Source organism: Ambystoma mexicanum, chromosome 4q (assembly GCF_040938575.1).
Source record: "Ambystoma mexicanum isolate Mex_15411 chromosome 4q, UKY_AmexF1_1, whole genome shotgun sequence".
NCBI classification, from domain to species: domain Eukaryota; kingdom Metazoa; phylum Chordata; class Amphibia; order Caudata; family Ambystomatidae; genus Ambystoma; species Ambystoma mexicanum.
Window position 1 is genome coordinate 271712050 of NC_090928.1, and position 18055 is coordinate 271730104.

Genomic DNA, 18055 nt, shown 5'->3' on the forward strand with positions numbered 1-18055 from the left:
TGACCAAAGTCTGGATACGCAAGGATTCTCTGGAGTTGTGGTGATGGTTCCTTACACCGAAGATTTGAATTTTAAGATATGGGGAAAAACAGTGCGAGCACCCCTACCCTATTACAACAGCTCCCCTGTTAATCTACTCGGACGAGATTTGCTCAGCAAGCTAAATATGACCATATCATTCACTGAAAAAGGGATTCCTTGCTCCACCCCTGGCATGTGCTTCCTCATGGAAATGTTGTTGATACACACCATGGTAAATGAACTAAAGGTGCGGGGAATACCAGTGAATCCCGACATGTTCGTGTACGGGATTAGGGTTTTGGCTAGAACAGTGCCCGAGCTCACAAGGAAGGAGTGGAGAGTGTCCTCTGATTTTGTGTTGCGCCCTGTAGCTGCCCCTGAGATGATTGCTGGCAAAATTCTGGCCTTGGATCTGGAAGTGGTGCAAGTGTTGGCCAAGAGAATTGTAGCAATAGGGATGGACATTCATGGATGTGAATGGCGCACAGTGCTGTGCATTGACCCAAATATACTGTTGTGTGAGCTAACTGAAGAAGATTTGTTCGCTGATGACAACAATGATGGGGAGATTGTATTGGAAATACGTATCCCCTGTGAAGTTATGGTACAGTACAGAAAAGTACTAAGCCCCCTCATGGCTGTCGTCAGTGGACCACTGCCATTTTGTGACACAGATATGCAACAAGTGGCGTCCCACCTATGGACCACCAACCCCATGATGTGGGCCTATTGAGAGAAGTGACACCCATAAAGATAACCCTAAAGCCAGGAGCGATATTACACAGAGTTAAATAATACCCCCTGTCCAGAGAGGCCGAGGATGGAATTCAAGAAACATTGCATGCTCTCCTAGAGCAAGGGATACATGTTCCCTCCAACTCCCAATGCAATACGGCCGTGAACCCCATTAAGAAAGCAACAGGGGGTCGTGGTGTATGATACCGGCCCTCTGCCCACTTAACGATATTGCCCACAAGGAGTTCCTTCTTGTTCCGAATCCTGCTTCCATTTTGTGTACCATTCAAAAAAAGGCCACTCACTTTACTGTGGTAGATTTGAAGAATGCCATTTTCTCAGTGCCCCTCGACCCAGGCTCACAGTATCTCAAAGCCTTCACACTGGGTGGGAGGAGGTCTGAACACCGTTGTCTGACCCAGGGGTACTGCGAGAGGCCCAGCATATTCAACAGGATATTGCACAAAGATCTCTGCAATATTCAAGTCCCGAGCACCATCATCCAATACGTAGACAATCTCTTAGTCTGCAGTGAGATCAAAGAAAGCTGTCGGAGAGATTCCATTATCCTCCTCCAGTTACTAGCACAAAAGGGGTACAAGGTAGACAAGAAGAAACAACAATCCTGTCTGACTGAGGTCCTGTACTTGGGCCAATTGATTTCAAAAGATGACAAGAGAATAATACCTGCCATGGCAGCAACAGTGTGCGCCTCAGCCAGACCATGCACTGTAAAAGACACGCACATGTTCCTTGGAATCTGTAATTACTAAAGGGCATGGATATTAGATTACGCAGCATACACAAATACCCTGTTGCAAGGTCTAAAAGAAGCACAGAAAGACAATGCACATATAATTTGGACAGCAGAAATACAAACAGCATTCTACAACCTAAAATAATTGATTTGCATGGCCCCAGTTCTAGCCACACCCGATTATGAGAGATAATTTTACCTTTTCTCACACTCTAATGGTTCTCTAATGACAGCAGTACTGACACAAAAAACATCCATGGTCATAAACCATTGGCCTATTACAGTGACACACTCAACGCAGTGATGCAAGGTCATTTCACATGCAAACAGGCTCTTGCAGCTGCTGCCTTTGCTATTGAGAAAAGCTCAACAATTGTCATGGGGTGCTCAGTCACCATGTACGTAGAACACTATTTGTTTGCAATACTAGAAAGATCAAAATCCACCCTCACCACACAAGGAGCATCAGCATACGAGATAATACTCTCAAGGCCCAATATCCATGTGATAAGATCTAAAACGGTAATCCAGCCATGTTCCTCACAGAGCCATGCACTGTCCAAGATATGCAAGAATATAATTGTGTCACATAGGAGGGAGAAGGGGATGACATTCCCAAAGCAAGAGAAACTGCCTTACAGGAGGGAGAAGAGTTCTTTGTTGATGGATCAGCAGCCATTTGCCAAGAGACAGGTGAAAAACATGTAGGGGCAACAGTAGTGAGAATGGAAGATGGAGAATATGAGATACTGGTCAAGAAACACCTAGCTGTGCATTAGTATGCGCAAGCAGCAGACCTAATAACATTGATTGAGGCTATCCATGCAGCAAAAGGGTGCAGTGACGATAGATTCAGACTCAGCATATGTAACCACCACTGTACATGCTGAGTGCTCTAGGTGGGGAAGGAGGGGATTCTGGAGAGCTGATGGATCCCCAGTACAACACACGGAGCTACTGCATAAATTAATTGCTGAACCCTCTGTAGTAGTCATAGTGAAATGCCAAGCACACACATGTAATGTTGTTGAAATATTCTTGGGAAATGCAGCAGCAGACATAGCTGCAGAGGAAGCAGCATATCTCCCCATACCGATGATTGCAGAATGCATCTTAATCAGTAAGGTAGAAGAGCAAAGAGCAGAGGGTTACAATGCCCTACTCATTGCACAAATAGTAGAGCTGCAAAAGAGGGCCCCTCAAACAGAGCAGGAATTATGAATGAAATGAGTGTGCACACAGCCACCTACTGAACTAATATGGATACAGGCCACAACAGGGAAAGTTGTTATGCCCGTTGAATTATTGTATGTTGCATTTGAGCAATTACATTTCCCAGCCCATAGTTCAAAATAGCACATAGCAGCTGATCTCCAGGGTGATTGGTTCATCCCAAACCTCCAGGAGCATCTCAACTAAATGGTGACATAGTGCACAACATGCCTGGCAGTCAACTCTGACTGGGAGGACTCTAAGAACACTACGGGGCACACTACCCTGCCCTGTAGGACCCTTCTGTGAGCTGCACATTGATTACGCAGATGTGGAAGTGAGATGCAACGGGACAAGATATTAGATTTTGGTGGTGTGGCCCTTTTCATGGTGGGTGGAAGCAGGGCCCTGCACCCACCCAGATGCAAAGTCACAGCGAAGTTCCTTGCCAGTGTTAGGGAGAATTCTCTCTTTAGGCTGAATTTCCTAACCTAGTGAGTCCCCCAGCAGCTTTGCTGGATTTCTGGAGTTGGTTTTTCTTCTCCTGCCAAGAGTGAGACTCTTTTTCTGCCACTCTTGCACATGATTTATGGTGTTCCTTTGACTGTTAATGTGTTTCATGGGCTATGGGGTCCTTTACTCCATAGGGTCTCATGTGTTTTTACTATGTGTGTTACACAGCACCCTCCGTGCAGTGACACAGGGGTGTCATAGTGACACCCCACCATAGACTCCATACCCTGGGACTGACTACTGTCTCCCAGGGCATGTAAAGTCACCATTGGCTTTACTAGTCCCAAATTATTAACAGAAACCGGCACAAACCATCATATTGTGGACCTACTGGTCGGGGCAATTCGATTGCCCCGGGGTCTGTTAGTCGAGGGGGCACGTCTCCATTCCCCCCTGATCGAGTTTTGGCTGGTGGCAGTGGATACTACTTTTTATATTCGACCGCGAATATATCCCTATGGGATTTTCCCATTGTTCGAGGCTACCAACTTTAATTATTTAATTCTCATAGCCTCGAACATACCGCTGGTTTATTTAATTAATATTAATTCGCCGGTTGGTATTTTTTGCCAGGACTCGATTCTAAAATGGCGTTTGTGTTCTCTTCTGTGACTCCAACCCAAGTAGAGCCCTTTGTTACACATTTGGCGGGCTTCTCCACAGAAGCCTCCAAAAGTGGTGCCACTCTGTCTGGGTGCCACAGGGGGTGTTGGAGGGGGTTTAGGCACCCTGGACTGAGTTACCTTGGTAACTCAAGTTGCACTCTTGTGTGATTGGCCCAAGTGGTGAGCCGGCCGGCTCATCACTTAGCATGTTTAATTGACAGCTAGGCTGAGTGAATGGGGGTGTGCTGCATAAAAGCAGGGCTTTGGGGACTGGAACTTCAGAAGTCGCCACAGGACCTGAGAATCCGACGAGGGAGAAGCTGAGCCGACCTACCATGATGACATCACCGGTGGAGCCCTGCGGAACCGACTCACCACTTCCCGACGACAGAGAATATCTCCCCGACTGGAGAGGCTTCTTCCCCTGACTGGTGGGCACAACCAGTTTACCTTCTTCTTTTCGCATCGCAGGCCATCTTGTGGTCGAATTGCACGTGCTAAGCATCCCGGCAACCGGATAGCCACTTACCACTGGACCGCGAATAAAAGGACCGCTCCTTTTACCTGAGAACTCCGCGGCTGGTTTCTTCCCTGGCAGTGCAACAGACTCCTGTCTTCCTCCCCGACGAGATCCTCTCTTCCCCTGGACGAAGCACCGACTTGCATCCGCTGCCAGGAACAACTGCCCAGCTAGAGTATTCTCACCAATTTAAGGTACCATGTCCGCCAGGCCTCCCTGTCTAAAGATTGCTACAAGGTAATAATAATCCCTTAACCTTCTGGACTGGGTTGGCCGCCTTGACCTTCTAACGGGTCCCTTTCTTTTGGTCCAACTCTTTTTTGAACAATTGCAAGACTCTTGTGCACTTCAACCGTATAACCTTCGACACATTTTGTTCTGATCCTCTTAAAGTGGATCCGGCCTTCTGAACTCTAACTTCACGGTTTTACTTGACTCCCTCTCTTGTGTTGTTCTTATGAAAAGGGTTGGGATCTGTTTCATATTATACTCTGCTTTTCTCTCCTTTTTAAAACGAATTATTAGAGTGCCATCTGCGTTAAGCGCTCACTGCTGTCTGAAAATAAGTGGGGCTTTACTTAAGACTTGTCTAAAATTCTTCTAAGGGAGTGTATATCATTTAGTGACCGTGTTTTTGAATTGCTTACTATTAGTGCCTGTGTGTTTTTCTAGATGTGGTTTTAAATAAATAATTATATCTCTTTTACACCAAGCTCTGGTCAGTGTTTACTTGTTCTACTGTGCTCTTCGACCTATTGTGAATACTCTGTATACTGCCTAACTCTTCTTGAGGGAAGTCTGACTGCTCAGCCACAGCTACCAAGTGAATCTGTGTGGTACAGACTGCTACCAAGTGGGTTTACTGCCAAACACCTGTAGTCTTAAATCTTTTGCAGTTTTCCCAGAGGGAACTGCACATGTTTCTGCCTAACACTGGTGTACAGCGGTGGGATTTGTATTGAGTATCAACTTTAGAGTGCTTTTTGAACACTTTAGGACAACTAACCACAGAGCTTAGCACTAATAAAAAGCTGATTTTCTAACTATGTCTCCTATGGAGAGTTATACCATAGAATCATTGTCTGCCAAAACTGCTGATTGCTTAAAAGTATTGTGTAGACATAAGAATCTCTCTGAGAAGGGCAACAAAATGGAACTTATAGAAATAATGTTAGAAAACCAAAGTCGGGGAGGTACAGAGGAATCTCCCCCCCCAGCAAATGTAGAAAACAGTGATGGTATTGATCTGAATCAAAGGCTTGATAATGAGTCAGAAGAGGAAAGTGAACCTAATGAAGTTAGCCACTCTGAGCCTCTGTCTGCCTTACCTACTGTACCTACTGGGCCTATACCAGGTCCTACATGTAACCCTGCTTATTTTGAACTTGAACAAATGAAGCTTGAATTAGAGTACAAACGTTTTATTGCTCAATCTGAAAGAAACCAAGAGCTAGAGTTCAGAAGAATGAATGCCCAGGCTGAGCAGAAGCAAGCTGAGTTAAGACTTAGAGAAATAGAGCTTAATCATGAACTAGAAATGAAGAAGTTGTCTGTGGAAAATGCTTCTCTCTCCTCTGGTTCCTCTAGGAGTTCCAGTCCCAAAAGGCCCTGGATGCCTAAGGAATTAGTGGGTATGTAGAACCTAAGTTGGATGTGTTGGATTGGTTAAAAATGTTTGAGTATAATCATGGGCTCCAGGACATCACAGGGAATGAGTTACTTCCCTGGTTTTTCTCTAGGCTTCCCCCTGTTGCAACTGATATGGTAATGGAGCTGGGGGAGGTGGATAAGAAGGATTATGAATGTGTGAAACTAGCTTTGATAGCTAGATTTGGGAAGACCCCTCCCCAGTACCTTAAGAGGTTTAGGACCCTCAAAAAGCATGATGGTACCCCTTGGGCTACCTGGGTGAGTGAAAGTTTGAAAAACTTAGAGGGATGGATTAAGGGTTACAGAGTTAACACTTATGAAGGAATGAAGAATCTTGTAATGTTGGAGTCAATTTATGATGCCTGCTCTACTGAGCTCAGACAGCACTTGGCTGATTCAATGGAATTAGATTCCAGGAAGTTAGCTAAGGCTGCTGACTTGTGGGTTGCCAACAGGGCCACTCACAAGGATTCTGGGGCTACTCAGAAAAAGGATGAGGGAAAACAGCCAAAAAAGGACTCCAAAGAGAATTCTAATAATTCCAATTCCAAAGAGGGCCCCAAACAAAACCAAAATGGTAAGCCACAAGGGAAACCAAATCAGACTAGTGTACCTCCTGGTGCCAAACCAGAAGGAGGTCAGAACAAGCCTCTTGGTAAATGCTTTGTTTGTGGCTCTACTGACCATGTGAAAGGAGATCCCAGATGCAAGGGTAAACCTTCAGGGATCCAGCTTGTCTCCTTAGCCTTCGATCCAGAGGAGGAACTACAAATGGCAAGTGGAAACTTTCTATTGCTGGCTGATGAACCCATTGGAGTCTCAGCCAGTGCTCCTTTAGTGTCTCTGGGGTTGTGGGACCAACATAACTTAGATGTCTATAATTCTATCCCAGATAATACTAAAGAGTATTATAAGGACAGTGTCCAGGTGAATGGTCAGAAGACTCCTGCCATTAGGGACACTGGGGCCAGTATAACTGTGGTGGACAAATCTTTTTTTCAGGCTGCGGATGCTGCTAAGGCACCCAAACGCCTCACCAAGTTAACTGGAGGGCCTGTGCAGATGCTTCCCCAATCACCAGTTCTCATCCAGTGTAATGACATGACTGTGAAGATACCTGTCAGCATACAAAGTGAGGTGCCAGGAAGGGTTCTGCTGGGTAATGACTTAAAAACTCTTGGAGTAGTGTCACATACCCCCAGACTTTTAGACGGAAAGATTGAAGGAGTAAATCTCTCTTCAAATCTGACACCTGAGCAACAGGAAGAGTGCAAATCCATGTTGAATCAGTTTGCCTCACTGTTCTCACTTTCACCAGGCTTGACCCCTTGGGGACAGCATGACATACTCACTGGTGACTGTCTAGCAGTCAAAAGCAGAGGATATCGAATGTCAGAAAATGTAAGAACCCACATCAAAGGTGAGGTCAGCAAGATGCTTGATCTCGGGGTAATAGAGCCCTCTACTAGTCCATGGTCTAGCCCAGTTGTGTTAGTACCAAAGGCAGGATCTAAAGAACTTAGATTCTGTGTGGATTACAGAGCTCTTAATGCAGTCACTAAGACTGATGCCCACCCTTTGCCAAGGACAGATGAGTTGGTGGATAGACTTGGTGCAGCCAAGTTCCTCAGCACATTTGACTTGACGTCAGGCTATTGGCAAATAGCCCTGACAGACCATGCCAAGGAGAAAACTGCATTTTCTACCCCAGTTGGCTTATACCAGTTTAAGGTTATGCCTTTTGGATTGAAAAATATACCTGCTACATTTCAAAGGATGGTGAACCAGGTTCTGAATGGGATGGAGGACTTCTGCATGGCATACTTGGATGACATAGCAGTGTTCAGCGATTCCTGGGAAGAACATGTGGACCACCTGAGAGATGTTTTGCAGGACCTTTGAAAGGCCAATCTGACCATAAAGGCGAGTAAATGCCAGATTGGACAGAGTAAAGTGGTCTACCTTGGACATGAGGTAGGAGGTGGAGAAATAAGGCCTTTGCCCAGTAAGATTGAAGCTGTGCAAAATTGGACAACACCTACTACTCAGACTCAAGTGAGAGCCTTCTTAGGCCTCACTGGGTATTACAGGAATTTCATTGAGACCTATGGGTCCATAGCTTCTCCACTGAATGTCATCTCCTCTCCAAAATTCCCTAAATAGGTTAGGTGGAATGAGGAATGCAATCAGGCCTTTGAAACCCTGAAAAAGGCTCTTTGCCAAGCCCAGTACTCAGAGCTCCTGACTACCACCAAACTTTCATTGTGCAAACAGATGCTTCAAATGTAGGAATAGGTGCAGTCCTCAGTCAACTGGATGGGAAAGGTAGGGAGCACCCCATTTGCTTCATCAGTAGAAAACTGAAGGATCCTGAAACAAAGTGGGCAACTATTGAACAAGAGTGTTTTGCTATTGTGTGGGCTCTGAAGAAGTTTAGGCCATACTTGTATGGTTCTACTTTTGGCATTCAGACTGACCACCAACCCTTGAGATGGTTAATGCAAATGAAAGGGGAAAACCCAAAACTATTGATATGGTCAATCTGCCTGCAAGGGTTTGATTTCACCATTGAGCACAGATCAGGGTGTCATCACCAAAATGCTGATGGTCTCTCTAGGATGTATGTCATCGACTAGAGGTAAGAGATTCATCCAGGAGTGGATTAAATCCTCCTGTCCCTTAGTCTGGGGGGGAGGGGAGTGTTAGGGAGAATTCTCTCTTTAGGCAGGATTTCCTAACCTAGTGAGTCCCCCAGCAGCTTTGCTGGATTTCTGGAGTTTGTTTTTTTCTCCTGCCAAGAGTGAGACTCTTTTTCTCCCACTCTTGCACATGATTTATGGTGTTCCTTTGACTGTTAATGTGTTTCATGGGCTATGGGGTCCTTTACTCATGTGTTTTTACTATGTGTGTTACACAGCACCCGCCGTGCAGTGACACAGGGGTGTCATAGTGACACCCCACCATAGACTCCATACCCTGGGACTGACTACTGTCTCCCAGGGCATGGAAAGTCACCATTGGCTTTCTAGTCCAAAATTATTAACAGAAACCGGTACAAACCATCATATTGTGGACGTACTGGTTGGGGCAATTCGATTGCCCCGGGGTCTGTTAGTCGAGGGGGCACGTCTCCATTCCCCCCTGATCGAGTTTTGGCTGGTGGCAGTGGATACGACCTTTTATATTCGACCGCAAATATATCCTTATGGGATTGTCCCATTGTTCGAGGCTACCAACTTTAATTATTTGATTCTCATAGCTTCGAACATACCGCTGGTTTATTTAATTAATATTAATTCGCCGTTTGGTATTTTTTGCCAGGACTCGATTCTAAAATGGCGTTTGTGTTCTCTTCTGTGACTCCAACCCAAGTAGAGCCCTTTGTTCCACTTTTGGCGGGCTTCTCCACAGAAGCCTCCAAAAGTGGTGCCACTCTGTCTGGGTACCACATGGGGTGCGGGAGGGGGTTTAGGCACCCTGGACTGAGTTACCTTGGTAACTCAAGTTGCACTCTTGTGTGATTGGCCCAAGTGGTGAGCCGGCCGGCTCATCACTTAGCATGTTTGATTGACTGCTAGGCTGAGTGGTTGGGGGTGTGCTGCATACAAGCAGGGCTTTGGGGACTGGAACTTCAGAAGTCGCCACAGGACCTGAGAATCCGACGAGGGAGAAGCTGACCCGACCTACCACGACGACACCATCGGTGGAGCCCTGCGGAACCGACTCACCACTTCCCGACGACAGAGAAGATCTCCCGACTGGAGAGGCTTCTTCCCCTGACTGGTGGGCACAACCAGTTTACCTTCTTCTTTTCGCATCCCAGGCCGTCTTGTGGTCGAATTGCCCGTGCTAAGCACCCCGGCAACCGGATAGCCACTTACCACTGGACCGTGAAAAAAAGGACTGCTCCTTTTACCTGAGAACTCTGCGGCTGGTTTCTTCCCTGGCAGTGCAACGGACTCCTGTCTTCCTCCCCTACGAGATCCTCTCTTCCCCTGGACGAAGCACCGACTTGCATCCACTGCCAGGAACAACTGCCCCCGCTGGAGTATTCTCACTACTTTAAGGTACCGTGTCCGCCAGGCCTCCCTTTCTAAAGATTGCTACAAGGTAATAATAATCCCTTAACCTTCTGGACTGGGTTGGCCGCCTTGACCTTCTAACGGGTCCCTTCCTTTTGGTCCAACTCTTTTTTGAACAATTGCAAGACTCTTGTGCACTTTGACCGTGTGACCTTGGACACATTTCATTCTGATCCTCTTAAAGTGGATCCAGCCTTCTGAACTCTAACTTCACGGTTTTACTTGCCTCCCTCTCTTGTGTTGTTCTTATGAAAAGGGTTGGGATCTGTTTCATATCAGACCCTGCTTTTCTCTCCCTTTTAAAACGAATTATTAGAGTGCCATCTGCGTTAAGCGCTCACCGCTGTCTGAAAATAAGTGGGGCTTTACTTAAGACTTGTCTAAAATTCTTCTAAGGGAGTGTATATCTTTTAGTGACCATGTTTTTGAATTGCTTACTATTAGTGCCTGTTTGTTTTTCTAGATGTGGTTTTAAATAAATAATTATATCTCTTTTACACCAAGCTCTGGTCAGTGTTTACTTGTTCTACTGTGCTCTTCTGACCTATTGTGAATATTCTGTATACTGCCTAACTCTTCTTGAGGGAAGTCTGACTGCTCAGCCACAGCTACCAAGTGAATCTGTGTGGTACAGACTGCTACCAAGTGGGTTTACTGCCAAACACCTGTAGTCTTAAATCTTTTGCAGTGGTCCCAGAGGGAACTGCACGGTTTCTGCCTAACAGCCAGAGAAGTCTTCCCCCGATGGGGGATATGTGACATCATAAAATCAGATAATGGAACACATTTTGTCAACGATCTGTTCAAAGAAATGATGTTATTACTGGGAATAAAACACAAATTGTGTTCAATTTACAACCCACAAGAAAACAGATTTGTAGAGAAAATAAACATCCTCCTTCAAAGCAGGTTATCTAAACTATGCCATTCCTTAAAGAAGAATTGGGTATACTGCCTGTATTCAGCTGTGTACTCTAGCAAAGACCACTACCTGTTCCCCCATGAAATAGCTACTGGACAATGCATACAAATGCCATTGTCACCAGTGAGAAGGGTGTCTGACACGCACAGAACAGCAACTGTGCTAGGAGAAGAATTTAAAGAATATCTCATACAGCTCACACGAGCGGTGAGATGCATTCCTAAGCAAATTGCGTCATCATTCATCACAGACAGTAAAACAGAAACAACTGCAGCGCAAGACAGCCCAACACAACCCCTCATACCAGGAGAGTTAGTATTCATACGCTGTTTTGTGCAGAAATTGAACTCTCTGAGATTTCATGGGCCATATGAAGTACCCCCCTCGCTGTAAAACTGAAGGGGCTATTGATACTGGATCCACCTCTCATATGTCCAAAAAGCAGACAGCAGTGTAGCAACTGAGACACTGGATAACAAGCAAGCACAGCACCCTAAAAGGTTGCAGGGGATGGGTTATGCCAGGAAAACATGTAAATAATAAGAGTGATATGTAGTGCGAAGTGTAAATTGATTTAAAAATGATAATGTACTCTCTCTCTTTCTCTAAACCTCTATCTCTCTCTCTCTCTCTCTCTCTCTCTCTCTCTCTCCTCTCTCTCTCTCTCTCTCTCTCTCTCTCTCTCTATCTCTCTATCTCGTCCCATCTGAAACCTTATTAGTGCCTGTCCCATTTTATCCTTTTCTATAGGTGCAATGATGCTGGAGTTGACACCACTTAATGCTAATGTGCAGTTAGATAGCAATAGGAATATATTGTTTGCAACTAGAGCTTACAGCTACGACTCTGGGCTACACTTTGTTGCAATCTTTTTTACAATTATGATGTTTATTTTGGGAATTTATTGGGTGCATCTTTTACTTGGGGGGCCTATATAAAAGAAGGGGTGCGGGTGTAAGATGTAGGGTAAGCAGCAATATGTCCTCCAATTAAATGTTACATTGCCACCCCACCATGTTTACAGTGCAACAAGCTAACTCACAACCTAACATAATATCTACCTCAATGCTTGATGAACTATTTGATGTGTTACTCACCACAGTTGCCAATATAATACCAGGTTCTTAATCCCTCACTATGGTATATCATCGGAAAAATTTGAACACTGATGCTAGTGCAAATACAAATGTTTCCCCAATGTATAATAAGCAATCTATGATGCAAGCCACCACTGAAACTGCGTGTAGTGACTCCAAATCCACGTTGTACAGTAGCCTAATGGTTCAGTTATTACCCACAAATGTACACAGAACATTATGCAGCAGTGTCAGATTGTGTAAATGTTTGACAATCCTTTTTGCGTAATAGAAGAAAGAAAAGGAAGACACATCAATACAAGTACGATACTTACCATGGTTTGGGGCTAGATAAAGTGGAGGATCTTCACCATCCTGGCCAGTCTAACAGTTGGTATTTGGATATGAGTGCCACAGGAGGGAGAAAGACCAATGAAAGTTGCAACGTGTGTTCTTTAATTCTGCAGGCGTCTGGGGGGTCCAAGGTTTTAGTACCTCAAGAAGTTCCCTTAGAGGAGTCACAATGTATCATCCACCTCACACTATGTAGGATAAAGAGCACCTGTCAGGCACACACAGTGAAAATGAACATTCTACCGCCAGACGAGAGGAAGTGCAAAAAGGGATCGAGGACATTAAGTGCTTCAAAGACCCATTCCTGGCTATAGAGGGCACAAGCTTTGCAGAAAACAAATGGCAGGATTCAACATTTATGTGCAAAACAGAGGGGCTGCGTGGCCTCTCAGATGAAAAACTGAACTTGGTGGAAAAGACTTGCGCACAAATATGGACAGACAAAATCCCAAAGCTAATGTGGGTCATGGTGCTTAAAAAACCAATCAAGGTACAACAAGAAGAACATTATGAACTTTGTTTTTATGGCAAAGGGAAAGTATCTATGGCTTCTTATAAACATTGCAACGGAAGCATCATCATTCCTGATCTTCAAAAAGGTACTGCTGCACTAATGAACTACTACAGGGTTTGCGGCAAAAAGGCATACCTGCACCTCCCATCATCCTGGAGGGGATACTGTGTGCTTCCAACACTACATTCCGCACTACTGGTGGTACCTGAGGAGCACCTAAAGGGGGAGAGGTGCCGCAAGATGGACAACTGGCACCTCGACCAACAGAAACGCCAACCAGTGCATCACCCCCTATCTTTTGCATACTATCAGAAAATGAGCAACATGATCATCTGTTCTGGCAAAGGCGCTCCTCCAATTACCCGTCGCAAGAATCATCATCACCTCCTCTCACAGATTCCTGACAAATACTAACTTTTCAACTCAGCAGAGACATTCTTTGCATTACTCGTTCCCAGCATCCAAGCAAGAGCTAACGCCAAATGGTTGCAAATCGTCAGGTGGGAGCTCATCCAGCTGGCAAATGACACATAAGAGGGTTTCAACGTCATCAAAGTGGAACTACGATCACTTCGACTAATAATGATGCAAAATCGATATGTGTTAGACCTCCTCACTGCCATGGAGGGCGGTGTTTGCAAAAAGATCAGGAGCTCATGTTGCACATTCATACCTTCTTCAGGTGCTGAAAATGGGACACTATCACATGTGATCTCAGAGGTGCATGAGCTTGGTGTGAAAATGAGAAAAGAAGGAGGGGTGCAAGAAAATGACTGGTTCAGTATGGCATTCAACTGGGTACCCTCATGGCTTGGAACAATCATGAAGATGCTGATACCTGTCATCGTGTTCATCCTGCTCATCTTTTCTGTGTGCCAGTTAGGGCTCTGATGCTGCGCAAAGGCAGTTCCTAGTAGTGCGATGATGATGGTGACTATTGGTAGTAGAAATAATAATAACAAGGTGCCTCATGATACTCAGAAAGCACAGATACAAACAGGAGAGCGTGACGAGCTGTTAGGCAGAATCATATGCAGTACCCTTTGGGAACACCACGCACAATTAAGACTACAAGTGCAAGTACAAATTCACCTTTGGTACAAGCCGGCACTACACAGTAAAGTGGTAGCGATGGCTGAGCAGCCAGACATATCTCAAGAGTAAAGTGAGCAATACAAGAGGTTACACAAAGGGCAAGAATTACTATAGTTCAAACAAACACTGATGCAAGGTTTCTGAGTAAAAAAATATACATTTATTTACACCATCAGTTATAAAACAATTCACTATTATAAAGCAGCAGAAAATTACAATCTTAATATAATACGCAACACCCAATCAATTCTGAACAAGTTAAGCTCAAAATGAAGTGTGAGCAAAATGGTACTCCAGCATTTTAAAAGGGAGGAAAAGACAAGGTTATTCAAAATCAAGAACACCAACAAGTTATAGGCAGGGCAATCTAGAAAAGGCTACTACAACTAGGATTCAAATCAATAGGCCTGGGCCAATGTTAATGGCTCAGAGGGTTTGCAGAGGATCACACAGTTCAGCGTAGTTTGCGGCTAAGTCTTTGGCAAGAGTTCAAAACGAAGTTGGTTGGAGGAAAAGTTATTCAAAGGAGAAGACAAGGACAAGCATTCGGAGAGGCAAATGATTTCAAGCACTTTCAGCGCAGTCGGATGGAACGAAAGACTGGATTTGCACAGTACCTTAAATGGAGGCGAATGCTGTAGCTGAGGCAGTTGTTCCTGGCAGTTCCTGCAGGCTCACGGTTCCTGAAGCGACTGTCGTGGTGACAAGAAGGAGGACATCTGGAGGGTCCTGTACTGCTCAGGGAAGAAGCCAGCAGCAGAGCAAAACATTGAATTAAATGTGCGCTCCTTAAATCCCAAACAGGTGCCGTTCTTCCTGGCTGTCCGGTTCACTGCAGCGATGCACAGCAAATTCGATCAGGAGACGGACACCAGGGTTTGGTGTTTGGTGAGCTGGTTGGTCCCACCAAGCTCAAGGGAAGAAGATTCTTTGCAGATCTTCTCTGTTGTCAAAATTTCAGGTGATTTGGACCTGCAGCAGGGCTTCACTGGGATGTCCAGTAGTTGCAGCAGTCATATTCCTTCAGCTTCTCTTTGGTTCTCTCGATCCAGTGCAACTCTGTCTTCCAGTCCCAAAGACTGGCTTTTTATGCACCAAATCCACCATTCACAGAACCTGGCTGTCAATCACAGAGCAGGGTGGCTGTCCTGGCAGGACAGTCACCTAGCCAATCAAACTAGAGTGCAACTTGGGTCTCCAAGGAGACCCTGGGCAGGGGGCCTCAAACCCCTCCCTCACATCCTGTCCACCCAGACACTCAGGCGCCTAAGGAGGGCTTCTGTGCAGAAGCCCGGCAAAGGACAGCGAACAAAGGAACCAAACCTGGTTTGGCGCACAGAGTAAAACACAAGAAAGACGTTTACAAAAAGAAATGGTGAATAAACCCAACCGGAACCAAATAAAAATAAAAGGGGTCCAGCGGGTTAGAGTTTGAGGCTACCACTATAGCCCCTAACGTTACCGAGGCTATTTTCATAGCTCGCGGTAGAATAAAAATGATAGATACCACACTGCCACCAGCCAATTCTTAGAGAAAGGGGAACATAAAAATGTCCCATGAGAATCAGACAAAAGGGGATAACTATTAACCCCTCCAGTACTCTATTGGAAGATAGTTTGTACTAGGTCTGCAAATTTAAAAAAGACCAGTAAAGTCAATGGCATCTTTACATGTTCTGGCAGACAGTAGTCAGTCCCAGAAAATGGAGTTTAAAGTGGTAAGTCTGAAAAGACAACTCTGTGTCACTGCACTGAAGGTGCCGTGTGACACACAGTAAAAAGATTATGCCTATGGAGTGGGTGAGACTCCATAGCCAATAAGCATAAAAATGTACAACACAGAGCAAAACCCATGTAGGAGTGGGAAAAAAAGGCTCACACTCTTATCAGGTAAAAAGATTAAACCATAGAAATCCAGTAAAGCTGCTGAGGGACTCAACAGTCAAGGGAAATTAGCCATTCTGGAGAATTCTCCCTAAACCGAGCCCAAATACCGTATGGTGGCAATATATAACAATGGGGATGAGGTACACAACTACAATCACACTACCATTGCGCAACCACAGGATCTTGAAAATTACAAAGAGGTTTTGGTGGATTTGGCAGGAGATGTGGGATGTATATACATGACCTATACCCCTGAAGAATATGTACGACTGAGGGAGAGTTCAAGAAGTGTGTGTGGAGCATGGATGCCTATAAAAGGCAGCCCCGCATGGGACAAAGCATTGAGAAGAGCTGAGGAATGCAGAAATACTGGGGGAGGGAATGAGTTACTTTAGGAGTAATGAAAGGGGTGAATGTTGGGAAGGAGATGGTCCTCATCACAATTGGGGTAAATAAACTATGTGTACGCCAAGGGGCGAGACACACCCACCCCACGGTACATATACACACTATATAACATAAAGAATTGCACAAATAACATAGTCTCTTTCCCTGCAATGAGACGCCATTTTGTATTAGGCCAGACGCCATCTTTTTACTAGGCCCGAAAATCATCCCTCTGTAAACTCGCAGCTGTTCCATCCCCAGCATCTTGCACAGAGGGCCCAGGTCATCACCAACCCATGCCGGCTCCATGCAAGCCTTGTTCTCACGGAACTCCAGCCGTTTCATGTTGCAAATCTTTAGTATCTTTTCCGAAAGAATGTGCTCTGCAGAGGGTGTGAGACAGAGAGAGGCCTCAGTCCCAGTGCCCATTTATCTCCACTAAACTGCCCATGCCCTTGCAACCCAAACCCTGCTAGGCCAGGGTCCACCAGCCTTGAAGCCCCAATTCCCTTTCACGCTGACCCCCTTGCACTGATGCACTGCCACATCAAGGCATCATAGCGTCACAGCGCGGTGTCACCGCGAGGCTTTGTCCTGTTGCTAAGCAACAGAGACGCTTTATCAGCCTATCATCTCCGCCGGTAGGCGGAAGCACCGGCGGCCAACAGAGAAGGCCAGGATAAGGCCATGCTTGCCCTTGCCGCATCTTCAGAACGCCATTCACTCCCCAAGCCATGCTTAACACATGCCAAATAAAGAACGCCCACTAAACAAACCTATTATTGGTAAGAATAAAAATATTGCCTCAAGTACCTCACCTTCACCAAAGCCCAAGGGTCTCACCCATAATAAACAACATCAGAATGAACACCCCACATCGATCCTATCTAAATAAGATAGTAAGGGTAAACCATTGAACTCTCGGCCTAGCAATAGTACCCCAGACTTCAGGGGCGCTTTAATCAACGCCCGCTCCCTAGTGACTCATGCTAAGGAGATAGCCATCATAATCCAGGTGGAAGATTATGACTTCCTCGCCATAACACAGTTCTGTCATGACCCTCGCCCAAAACCCCCTCTGGCAAACCCATTGGCCAGGTGGAGTCAGGACTCGGGCCTCTAGAGCCTGGCATCCTCTTCAAAAGCCCTCATGGGGCCAGTCCTGGCGCCTATGGTGCCAGGCTCATACACCTTGAAAAACAATGTGCTTGGGAACTACTTTTCTGTATTGTCAGCCAACATGGAGGCAGCCGCATAGCTTGGTTCCTAAGAACCAAGCTATGCGGTCTAGTGTTTTGGATGTGGTAGCCTAGGGACTACTTTACCTGGACTATTTTGTTGGGGCTATTTAAACCACTCCCGGGCAAGACAACATGCTTCGCGTTACTTTGCAGCTTGCAACGTGACGCTCACCGTGTCCAGCTATTCCCTCGAACCTCAGTAGAACCTGCAAGGAGACAAAAGGAACATCATTAGCAGCAGCATCTTACCTGCAGTCTTCATCTTCATCTTTAAACACTCGTAGCTACTGAGCACAGCTTCCTCGAATCTGCACGCCTCCCGGACAGAACGACCTGAAAGAGGAAGATAGAGGCAACATTAAAGAAAGCAGTAGAGACATTTACAAATTACGAACTGCTCAAAAGGCTTACCTGGCTAGTCGCCTCTCGGCTGGCACCACTCCGGACATTCCACTCGCGCTGAAGAACACCGTGACCTACAAGG

At 45.6% G+C, this 18055-nt stretch overlaps 1 long non-coding RNA gene across 2 annotated transcripts in view; it reads right to left on the reverse strand.

Moving 5' to 3' along the window:
* Positions 1-18055, reverse strand: part of LOC138467670 (uncharacterized) — a 117067-nt gene that overhangs the window by 60386 nt on the left and 38626 nt on the right. The window contains exon 3 of one of the 2 annotated variants that reach the window (XR_011268126.1): positions 12429-12635. The exons of the other annotated variant lie outside the window; for it this stretch is intronic. This is a non-coding gene — a long non-coding RNA (uncharacterized lncRNA). The remainder of the gene's footprint in view (positions 1-12428; positions 12636-18055) is intronic. 2 annotated transcript variants of the gene reach the window in all.